The sequence below is a fragment of the Martes martes genome, assembly GCF_963455335.1.
Source record: "Martes martes genome assembly, chromosome: 12".
Taxonomy (NCBI): domain Eukaryota; kingdom Metazoa; phylum Chordata; class Mammalia; order Carnivora; family Mustelidae; genus Martes; species Martes martes.
Window position 1 is genome coordinate 60,242,601 of NC_137900.1, and position 12,024 is coordinate 60,254,624.

General features: G+C 42.2%; 1 protein-coding gene across 3 annotated transcripts in view; it reads left to right on the plus strand.

Moving 5' to 3' along the window:
* The first annotated feature begins 560 nt into the window (after positions 1 to 560).
* Positions 561 to 12,024, plus strand: part of RUSC2 (RUN and SH3 domain containing 2) — a 68,203-nt gene continuing 56,739 nt past the window's right edge. For all 3 annotated transcript variants that reach the window (XM_080820400.1, XM_080820401.1, XM_080820402.1), the window contains exon 1: positions 561 to 688. The gene's annotated coding sequence lies outside the window, so the exon portion shown is untranslated. The remainder of the gene's footprint in view (positions 689 to 12,024) is intronic.

Here is a 12,024-nt window from a genome sequence, read left to right on the forward strand (position 1 = left end):
AGGACTTCTTAATTCTGGCGATGCATGGAATACTTTTAAAAATATTAAAGCCTGGGCGCCACCCAAGGACCACTACACTCCCACCCCAGAGATCCTAATTCAGCCCGTCTCTGCCGAGGTCAAGCCTTGGTTTTGTTGCTGTATTTCGAGTTTCTGTTTTCCCTAAGAGGTTCTGCCGGGGTGTCAGGGTTGAGAACTGCTGCTTTACGAGAAGGTGGGACGGATTTATACCTATCTTCAATGCCGCTAGGCCGGCGCCTACGGTCCCTTGGGCTCTCGGCACCGCAGCCGCGCTTGCGGCGCACCACCCCAAAGGGGCGGGGCAGGGGCCCCAGAAGGTGGGGCTGCGGCCGAAGCCTCACCGCTCCCGTCGCCGGAAAGCACTGCGCGTGACTCGCGGCACCCATCGCAGTGAGCTGCTTGGGAGGTGGGCAAGCACGGCCGTCCCAGAGGACCGAACCAACGCGCCGTCCGGAGGGGCGGCTGGAGGGCAAGCCAGATTGGACCATCGGCGCCGCGGCTGCAGGGGGGCCGGACATTACCAACCCGGCCGGAGAGGAGGGGGGCGCCGGCCTGTCCCAGCTGCAGCACGACCCCAGGAGGGCGCGAGACGCGGCCGCCGGCGCCGCAGCCGCCGCCAGCACCCTCGCCGCGGGCACCGTAGGCTCACGCTGAGGCGAGAAACGAGGTAGGGACGCCTCTTTGGGGTTGGCGGGGTCCGGAAGACCCACTGCTCTCACGTTCCAAAGGATCCCTTAGGAGAAAGCCCTCCGTGCCCCCGCCCTGTCCCTCAGCCCTGTCCGTGGCCCTTCATCCCCACCTTCCCGGTCCGCTACCACCCTCTGGACCTCCTCCTGACCTTACAGCTCTACCATCCGCTGAACCCTCAAGCACCAAGGACCAAACATCCCTTTGGGCGTCACCTCAGATCCAGCCCAACCGTCTCCTCAGACTGTCCCTGCGGTGACACCCCTCAGCTGACTCGCGCCCAGCTGTATCGTTGTATCCACATCTCCAGTGCAGGCCCTGGGAGAGCTCAGCGGCCCAGCAGCCAGCCCCGCGACCGTGGCGGGGGCTTCCGCACAGCCAGTCCCAGCCAGGCCCTCGGTGCCCTCCGCCCCTTTGGCCCCTGGTTCCGGAGTTGGTATCTGCCTGAGCCAGGCTAAGATCTTTCTCTCGCTCTCACCTTAGGAAAACGTTTGGCCTGACATTTTGCCGGTTCCCCACCCATGCACTTAACTGCTGGGAAGGGCACGGTGATCCCGTCCCTGGAGCTGGTTTGGGACTGTCAGGCTGGCCCAGCAGACGCCAGGGGACTGCCCTGGGGGCAAAGACCATACAGTATTCTTTTGTATCTCCAGCGCCCCAGCACAGTACCTGACATGTTTGCACCCAATAATATTTGACGGGTGGATAAATGAATGAATGATAGAAGGTGTGAGGCAGAGTGCTTTGGTGGGAAAGGTGTCTCTAGTTAACATGGGGTGGGTGGTATCTGGGGGGGTCACTTGTGATGCTCATGTGGCAAGCCTACAACGGAATATGTTCAGTCTTATAATTCACACATCTGACTTCATTCAGGTAGGACCTTCTATGTATCCGCTGTTTTCCACTAATGTTCTAAGGGGGGGGGGGGTGCTGCAGAAATTTTTATTGGTAAGTGCCTTAGAGGCTGCCCAGATAATCTTGAAAGAGCTTTGCCCAAGTGACCTGCTCCTCTTGCCCTAGAAGCTAACTACTCCCTCTGGGGAAGAATTCTGGAGGTCAGCCACAGCCTTTAACGCTGACTCAGTGTAGCCAGTCAGCTGGTGTTCAGGACAGGTTGAGGAATGAAAGTCCTCATTGATTTTACTCTTTAGCTCCTGGATACCCCCACCCACACCCCTCAGAGACTGGAGTGGTAAACCTCCCAGGCAGGCCTACTGTGATAGATATCAAAGATTCCTAAATACTACTGTAGTATGATCAGGCCATATTGGGCCATTTATATCTCAGTAGACCAGAGTCAGACAGGGATTACCACTATGTGAACAGTGTCAGTAATAAATGAGAATGTGAACATTTTAAAAGATGTGTTCTCAAAGAATAGCCTGAAATCTGTTTTTGTTGATTCTTAGGAGGATAACCTGAACAGATTCAGATTCCTGAAGGTGGAACAGGGTTCAGAGACCTCAGTTTTAGCCCAGGTTCTGTGGGGAAGTAGGTGATAACTGCAGTCATGAAACAATGGCTGGGAAGCTGTAGGCGCTGATATGCTGACAAGTAGTTGCTTGACCAGTAGTGGCCTTGTTTTAACTGGGGTTCAGAGTATTAGTAAGTACAAATAATGATTGGAGTTTCTTAGGAGGCAGTGGTATGGCTTTGTGGAAGGAAGAGAGATCCCACCACTATTCCTGTATTCTGTTACCTGTGCCCTTCCTGCTATAAGTGCCACAGGATACTTACCACCTTTGTTTCTCTTCCACTTTGAGCCCGGTCAAAATCTGATTTCCCCTGATTTTAAATGCTGAAAGTCGCTTTTCCAGGCCAGGCCAGCCTAACGGGAAGCTGAGTATGTTCTCACCCATTTCTAGCTTTGATTTATCCTTCTTCACTTTTTTTTTTCTCCACCCTCTGATCTGTCTTTATAAAGTAAGTCCTGGACCATAGATACCCAAACCAGGGAGGGGCTCCTGAGAGGGAGTCCACATGAGCATTGCATGTGGAGACCAATACGTTTTTTTGGTGGGGGAAGTGGAACCAATTTTTAAGGAGCTTTTTTACTTTAACCTGTCTAGACTCCCTCTCAAGTAGGACCTCAGGGAGCCCTGAACACTCTGGGTTATTTTATTGATTTTCTTTTCAACTTCTAGTACTTCATAGTGTTGCCAGATAAAATACAAGATGCCAAGTTAAATTTGAATTTCAGATAAACAACAAGGTGTCCTGTATTTTCGTTTGCTAAATCTGGCAACCCTAGTTCATGGGAAGGTTTATGCGTTCTAATTTTCTCTCTGCAAACTTAGGACAATAACTCACCCTTCTCTTCTGTTACTCATACACAATGACTGAGCACCCTATTAAAAGTCACTTGACCGGGGTGGCTCATGACACATTAGGGTAAGGGCAAGCTCTGTGAAGGTAGTCTGATTGATCAGTGTTTGGGTTACCCAGAAAACACCCACTCAGACACTGGCATACAATATTATAGTACCTGTCAAAGACTCTGTCATGCAAAATGAACATGTTATTTTGAGTGGCCAGATACCAACATGGCTCTGAGAGTGATGGCCGGGAATGGAGATGAGAGTAGGATGGGGGTGGGTAGATTCTAACAAAAAAGTACAACACATAGCAGAACCTCCTGTACCACATTAAGTCTCTCTCTTTTTTTAATTGTGGTGACATATGTATAACATAAAGTCTACCATTCTAACCATTCTTTTTTTAATCATTTTTTTTCATCATAATTATACTTTTGAATTCCCATCTCCTATTTCCCCCATTCCCTCACCGACCTCCATTCTGGTAACCATAAGTTTGTTCTCCCTAGTTGAGAGTCTGGGGGCTCCTGGGTGGTTCACTCAGTTAAGCATCCAACTCATATTTGGGCTTAGGTGGTGATGAGATTGAGCCCTGTGTGAGGCCCCATGCTGGACATGGAGTAGGCTTAAGATTCTCTCTCTTTCTCTCCCTCTGCCCCTCCCCACTCTCTTAAAAAAAAAAAAAAAAAAGTCTGTTTCTTGGTTTGTCTCTCTTTCTTCCCCCTTTGCTTATTTGTTTCATTTCTTAACTTCCACATGTGATTGACATCATATGATATTTGTCTTTCTCTGACTGACTTATTTTGCTTAGTGTTGTACTCTCTAGCTGTCTCCTTGTTGTTGTAAATGACGAGATTTCATTCTTTTTTATGACTGAATAATATCCTGTAATATATATATTCTGTATTTTATACACACACACACACACACACACACTCACACTCACTATGTCTTCTTTGTCCATTCATCTATCGATGGACACTTAATGCTGCTTCCATAGTTTGGCTACTGTAAATAATGCTGCAGTAAACATAGGAATGCATGCATCCCTTCAAATTAGTGTTTTTGTTTTTTTCTGGGGGTGGGGGAGGAATACCCAGTAGTACAATTACTGGATCATAGGGTATTTCTATTTTTAATTTTTTGAGGAAACTCCATACTGTTTTCCTTAGTGGTTGCACCAGTTTGCATTCCCTCCAGTAGTGCAGAGGGGGTTCCTTTTTCTCCACATCTTCGTCAACACTTGTTTCTTGTGTTGTTGATTTTAGCCATTCTGACAGGTGTGAGGCAGTGTCTCATTGTGGTTTTGGTTTGCATTTCCCTGATGGTGAGTGATGTTGAGCATCTTTTCCTGTGTCTTTTGGCCATCTGGATGTCTTCTTTGGAGAAATTTTAACCATTCTGAAGTGTACAGTTCAGTGGCTTTCAGTATATTCACACTGTTATCTATACATCACCACCATCTATCTACAAAAGTTTTTCATCTTCTCAAACTGAAACTCCATACCTATTAAACAATAACTCTCATTCCTTCTTCCCCAGAGCCCCTGGTAACTACCATTCTGCTTTCTTTCTCTATGAAATTGACTACTCTATCTAGATTACTGTATGAATTTGACCACTGTAAGTTAAATCGTATTTATCTGTGACTGGTTTATTTCATTTCACATAATGTCTTCAGGGTTCATCCATGTTGCAGCTTGTATCTGAATTTCCTTCCTTTTTAAGGAAGAGGCAGGGAGAGAGAAAGCACAAGGTGGGGGGAGGCAGAGGGAGAGGGAGAAGTAGACTCCCCACTGAGCTGGGAACCCAGCATGGGGCTTGATCCCAAGACCTGGAGATCATGACCTGAGCCAAAGGCAGACTCTTAACCGTCTGAGCCACCCAGGTGCCCCATCTTTGCCCATTTTTTAATTGGGTTACATATCTTTTTATTATTGAGTTATGTGAGTTCTTCATATATTCTGGATAGAAGTCCTTTACCAGATATATGATAGACAAATATCTCCCCTTCTGTGGGTTGCCTTTTCACTCTGTTGATTGACCTTTGATGCACAAAGGTTTAAATTTTGGTGAAACCCAGTTTATTTGTTTTTCTTTTTGTTGCCTGTGTTTTTGGTGCAATGTTGACAATAAAAAATCATTGCCAAATTCAGTGTCATGAAGTTTTCTCCCTATGTTTTTTTCTAGGTTTTTTATAGTTTTATGTCTGTGGTTAAGTCTTTGAACCATTTTGAGTTAATTTTTGTATATAGTGTAAGGCAAAAGCCCAGCTTCATTCTTTGCGCTATGGATATCAATTTTCCCAACACTGTTTATTGAAAAGACTGTCCTTTCCCCCTTTGAATAGTCTTGGCGTTGTTGTCAAAAATCACCAACCTGATTTGCCAGAGTTTATTTCTGGGCTCTGTATTCAATTCCATTGGTCTATATTTCTGTATTTATACCAATACCACATTCTTTTGGTTACTGTAGCTTTTTAGAAAGTTTTGAAATTAGGAAAGAGAAGCCTTCCAGCTTTATTCTTCTGTTTCAAGATTGTTTTGCTGTTCAGGAACCCTTGAGATTACATATGAATTTTAGGATGGATTTCTTCATCGCTGCAAAAAATATTGTTAGGATTTTGAAAATGACTGAGTTGAATCTGCAGGTTGCTTTGCGTAGTATTGACATTTTTTTTTTAGTTAATGTGAAAGGAACACTTAACAATGCATTGTTGGCTATAGGTACATTGTTGTACTGCAGATCTCTAGAGCTTATTCATCTTATTTGACTGGAATGTTATATCCATTGAACAGCAATTCCCTATTCCCCTCTCCTCCAGCCCCTGGCAACCACCATTTCACTCTTTGATTCATTAATTTGCCTATTGTAGATACCTCATATAAGTGACATCAGGTAATGTTTTTCTTTCTATGCTTAGCTTATTTCATTTAGCATAATGTCTATTTATGTTGTCACATATTGCAGGTTTTGACATCTTAACTATATTAAGTCTTAACAATCCATGAACACAGGTTATCTTTTCATTTATTTGTGTTTTCATTTCATAGTTTTTAGTGTCCAAGTCTTTTACATCTTTGGTAAAGCTTATTCCTGAGTATTTTGTTCTTTTTGATGTTATTGTAAATGAAATTGTTCTCTTAATTTTCTTTTCATATTTTTCTTTGCTGGTGTATAGAAACACAGCAGGTTTTTATGTCCTGCAACTCTGCCAGATTAATTTATTAGTTCTAACACTTTTGTGGGGTATCTTTAGGGTTTTTTACTTGTAAGATCAGGTCGTCTGCAAACAGAGACTCAGATGCCTTTTATTTTTTTTTTCTTGCCTATTGACTAGGAAGGGGTTTGATAATTTGGTATGCAAGTCCTTAATAGACACTGAGAACAAAATTGTATTTTAGCCTAGTATATTAATTAGTGTTCATAGTGAATCATTAAGAAAAAGTTGAAAAAAAATTATAACCTATATATTGTATGTGAAACAAAGTGTATAAGTAAAAGTATAGCTTTATTTTTTAAAGGATTTTATTTGTTTGAGAGAGAGCTAGCGTGAGCGAGCGTGAACTGGGGGAGGAGCAGAGGGAGAGGGACAAGGGGATTGCTCTGAGCATGGAGCCTGATATGGGACTCCATCCGATGACCCTGAGATGATCTGAGCCGAAATCAAGAGTCAGGCACTTAAGCAACTGACCCACTCAGATGCCCCAATAAAAATGTACTTTCTTTTTTTTTTAAGATTTCATTTCTTTTTTTTTTTTTTAAAGATTTTATTTATTTACTTAGAGACAGCTAGAGAGAGGGAGAAACAGGCTTCCTGCTGAGCAGGGAGCCCGATTTGGGGGCTGGATCCCAGGACCTCCAGACCATGACCTGAGCTGAAGGCAGACGCCCAACGACTGAGCCACCCAAGTACCCCTAAAAGTGTACTTTTAAAGGAATTTACCAAGGGGCACCTGGGTGGCTTAGCAGTTAAGCTGCTGCCTTTGGCTCAGATCCTGATTCTTGGGTCCTGGGATCTATTCGAGACCAACATCGGGTTCCCTGTACCATGGGAAGTCTGCTTCTCCCTCTCCCACTCCCCCTGCTTGTATTCCCTCTCTCGCTCTCTGTCAAATAAATAAAATCTTTAAAAAGAAGAAAAGGGAATTTACCAAAATACCTAAAATTTTTAAAAAATTTTGATGCTTCAGGAAGAAATCCTCTGTTCTCTAGAATTCTTGGTTTAATAGGATAGTCTTTTATTTCCTCCAGGAAGTTAAGACATTGAGCTTTGAAATAATCTTCTGTGTTTTTTATTTGTGTGAGGTCCTATAGTCAAAGACAGTGTACTGATAACTGGATAGAGAGAAAAACAGGGCCAGCCAACTTCTGGTTAGACTTTAGTTATCTTAGGATCCAAAGTCTATACTTAACTTGCTTATCTTAGTATCCTAAAATCTATATTTAACTTGTTTATCTGTTTTTATACTTTTGTACTTTCTTTTCTTATACAGCTCTTTTTAAAGAGAAAATGTAGCCTTATATTTAGTGTGCTCAGAGAGAAATGGAAAATTATTTTTATCCATGTTCAGGTAAAGAGAACAGGAGAGCAGAGTATTCCTGACGTCAAGATAGATAGGGTTCAGGCGACCCTAAGGAAAAAAGCAAAAACTCGAGAAAGTTGGGGATCTACTGCTGATCCCATTCATTATGGAGTTCTCCAACAAAATATTATTTACTTCTTTTTTAAAGTGTTGTATTCTATTTAAGGATACAGGCACCTGGGTGGCTCAGTTGGTTAAGCCTCTGTCTTTGGCTCAGGTCATGATCTTGGGGTCCTGGGATCAAGCCCCACTTTGGGCTCTCCGCTCAGTAGGGAGTCTGCTTCTCCCTCTCCCCACTGCTTGTGCGTTCTCTCTCTTTCTCTCAAATAAATAATCTTAAAAAAAAAAAAAAAGTTACAGCTGCATAGCTAGAGTTTTTCTGTAAGGCTAATCTTTTCCTTTTAATATCCCCCAAAGCATAATGATTTCAACTTTTTTTTTTAAGATTTTTTAAAATTTGCTTATTCATGAGAGAGAGAAAAAGAGGAAGAGGCAGAGGGAGAAGCAGACTCCTTGCTGAGCAGGGAGCCCGATGCAGGGCTCGATCCCAGGACCTGGGATCATGACCTGAGCCCAAGGCAGATGCTTATCCGACTGAGCCACCCAGGTGCCCCTGATTTAAACTTTTCTGTCTCACTTATTATATATTGCCGTATAACAAACCACCCCAAAACTTAGTGGCTTAAAACAATGATTATGCCTCACAATTTGGTGAGTTGGCTAGGTGGGTTTTTTGCAGTTCCAAAAGAGGAGTTCTAGAAATGTTTATATATATATTTGATTTATATATAATTTTTTAATTTTTATTTTAAGTGGGCTCCACACCCAACATGGGGCATGAACTCAAGATCCTGGGATCAACAGTTACATACTCTACTGACTGAGCCAGCCAGGTGCCCCCAACTTTTTTTTTTAAACATACATACGTTTTAAAATTTTTATAGGAGTTCTAGATTTTTTCTTTTTTAAACGTAGGCTCCACACCCACCATGGAGCCTGGTGAAGGTGTTGAATTCACGACCCTGAGATCAAGACCCAATCCGAGATCAGGAGTTGGATGCCTAAGCAACTGAGCCACCCAGGCATCCCAGGAGTTCTAGAAATATTTTGTATAGGAGCACTACTGTAATGAAATAAGTCTTTCAAAGTGACTACTTTGAAGCTTACCTCTTGGTTGTAAAAGAGCTGGTCTACTTCTTTAAAATACTATTCTCTTTTCTTTATACTTAAAGCTATAGTTAACTTCTTAGATAATGTAGTGTTTATTTCGGTTTATAGGCTGTTTTATGTAAAGTGTTTTGTTTGACATCAACACAGCAACCTACAACATCATTAGTTTATTCATCCCTAATGATAGTGATCAGAGAAGGGAGGCCTGGAAGCAGAACCACCTCCCTGATTTATGCATTTGTGAGTCCTTTCTACCAACCAAGTGGTAGTAATAGATAGTTAACAAGGGTCATTGATCTCATGAGAACAAAAGACAGCTATGGCTTTGTGTCAGTTGGGAAGGTCTGTAGTAGAGAATCTCAAACTTCTTTTAGAGGGACTTCTTTGTTCAAGTATATTCCACAAGAAAGTGGACACAAAAAGATAAAAATCCGAGCTGTTTTGGTTGACAACAGGCAAGGAGTTGGGGAAATAGAGTCTAACCTGGTCATCTCTCCCTCCTTTCCTCTCCATCTCCTTCATCTCCCTGTCTCACAGTCCCATGAGGGAGCTCTGTAAAGCACAGTTTGAAAGCCACTGATAAAGATGTTTCTCCTGCTGAGTCATGATTCCAAAGTAGAAAGAGGTTCACATAAATGATTGAATTTGAGATCCCGTCTTCAGTTGACTACCCACTAGTAGCCAGTCACGGTTTGAAAAAGATATATAACCGAAATGTGTTTTGCAAAAATATAACCAAATGATTCCCAAATTCCTATGTAAAACTGATAGCCTTGGGACACCTGGGAAGCTAAGTCCGTTAAGTATCTGCCTTCAGGGACCCCTGGGGGGCTCAGTGGGTTAAAGCCTCTGCCTTCGGCTCAGGTCATGATCCCAGGGTCCTGGGATCGAGCCCCACATCGGCCTCTCTGCTCAGCAGGGAGCCTGCTTCCCCCCTCTCTCTCCGCCTGCCTCTCTGCCTACTTGTGATCTCTATCAAATAAATAAATCTTAAAAATCTTTTTTAAAAAATGCCTGAAATCCAAAAGAGGATTATAATAATTTCGGCATATTTTAAATATTTACATAAACTCTGTGTAGGATAAGAATCACATGATCATTTCAATAGATGCAGAAAAACTGTTTGACAACTTCATGATAAAAACACTCAACAGGGGCACCTGGGTGGCTCAGTGGGTTAAGCCTCTGCCTTCGGCTCAGGTCATGATCTCAGGGTCCTGGGATCAAGCCCCACATCGGGCTCCCTGCTCAGCAGGGAGTCCTGCTAACCCCTCTCTCCCTGCCAGCCTCTCTGCCTACTTGTGATCTCTGTCTGTCAAATAAATAAATAAAATCTTTAAAAAAAACAAAAACAACACTCAACAAACCAGGAATAGAAGAGAACATTCCCTCAGGCTGATAAAGGGCATCTACAAAAAACCCCACACCAGCATTGTACTTAATGGAAAAAGACAACTAAAAGCTTTCTTTTTTTTTCTTCTTTTTTAAAAGATTTTATTTATTTATTAGAGAAAGAATATGAGAGGGGAGAGGGTCAGAGGGAGAAGCAGACTCCCCACTGGGCAGGGAGCCCAATGCCAGACTCGATCCTGAGACTCCAGGATCATGACCTGAGCTCTGAAGGCAGTTGCTTAACCAACTGAGCCACCCAGGCACCTAACTAAAAGCTTTACGAGATCAGGAACAGGAGAAGGATATCTGTTCTTGCCATTTCAACATTATACTGGAGGTTTTAGCCTGCACATTTAAGCAAAAAAAAAAAAAAAAAAAGAGAACTAAAAGGTATACAGATTACAAAGGAAAAAGTATAACTATTCTGTTAGCAAATGACATGATCTTGTCATGTCTTGACAAGATCTTTAGAAAGTCCTAAAGAATCCACAAAAAAACTATTTTAACTAATAAATGAGTTCAGTAAGACTGTAGGATATAAAATCAATGGGTATAGGATTTCTTTTAGAGGTGATAAAAATACTGCAAAATTATTGTGGTGATGGTTGCACAACCCTATAAATACACTAAAACTCACTGATTGTACATTTTTAAAATGTACAATAAAGCTATTTTGCATACCTAATTTACACATAAAATTCATTTGTATATAAGGATAAAAGGCTAAGTTTGAGGCCCTGTGTGAATGTCAGACTTGAGCCAAAGATCTTTCTGTTCCCTAGGGACATATACTCATGTCCCGAACATAATGTCTGACAAATAATATAAGCTCAGTAAATATTTGTGTGATGAATGAATTATGGTAACTGAACTGACTTAAAGCCTAGTTCAGCAAATCTATATTCCTAAGGTTTTTTTGCTTTTACCAAAGATCCATGATATTAACATCCACAGAAATTGTAGCCTGGCCCCAGGATAAGTTTGGTTTTAGCCCTATAAAACAAGTGTTTTGTTTTTTTTTTAAGATTTTATTTATTTATTTGACAGACAGAGATCACAAGTAGGCAGAGAGGCAGGCAGAGAGAGAGAGGGAAGCAGGCTCCCCAATGTGGGGCTCGATCCCAGGACCCTGGGACCATGACCTGAGCCGAAGGTGGAGGCTTTAACCCACTGAGCCACCCAGCTGCCCCTAAAACAAGTTTTAAAGAAGATAGAATGGTCAGTTAATACTGGTAGGCTAGATAAAGGCCTTACAAAAAGAAGATCTATAAATCAAGCTGGCATTCGGTGAAGGGGAAGTAGGAATTTTAAAAAAATAAATACATAAAAACAAAAATAAAACAGTAATAATAAAATAAATTTAAATCACATGTAATCCCATCTGCCTATCTTTTCTGTTTACATGCATATATAAAGTTTGTAGGGATGTAATTATAATAGAAAATTATTTTGTACTCTACTTTCTTTTAACTAACATTATTTCCTAAGCATTTTTCCATGTTGCTATTGAGGCCCTACAGTTTATGACTTAGTGTATTCCATTCACTTGTTGAAGCACCCTCAGTGGTAGCCCTTTAATTTCATTCACATAACCATTGTCTTAAAAATATATTCACCTAAACAACGTGTGTTGGAGAGGATGTGGAGAAAGGGGAACCCTCTTACACTGTTGGTGGGAATGCAAACTGGTGCAGCCACTTTGGAGAACAGTGTGGAGATTCCTCAGGAAATTAAAAATAGATCTTCCCTATGACCCTGCAATTGCACTACTGGGTATTTACCCCAAAGATACAGATGTAGTGAAAAGAAGGGCCATCTGTACCCCAATGTTTATAGCAGCAATGGCCACGGTC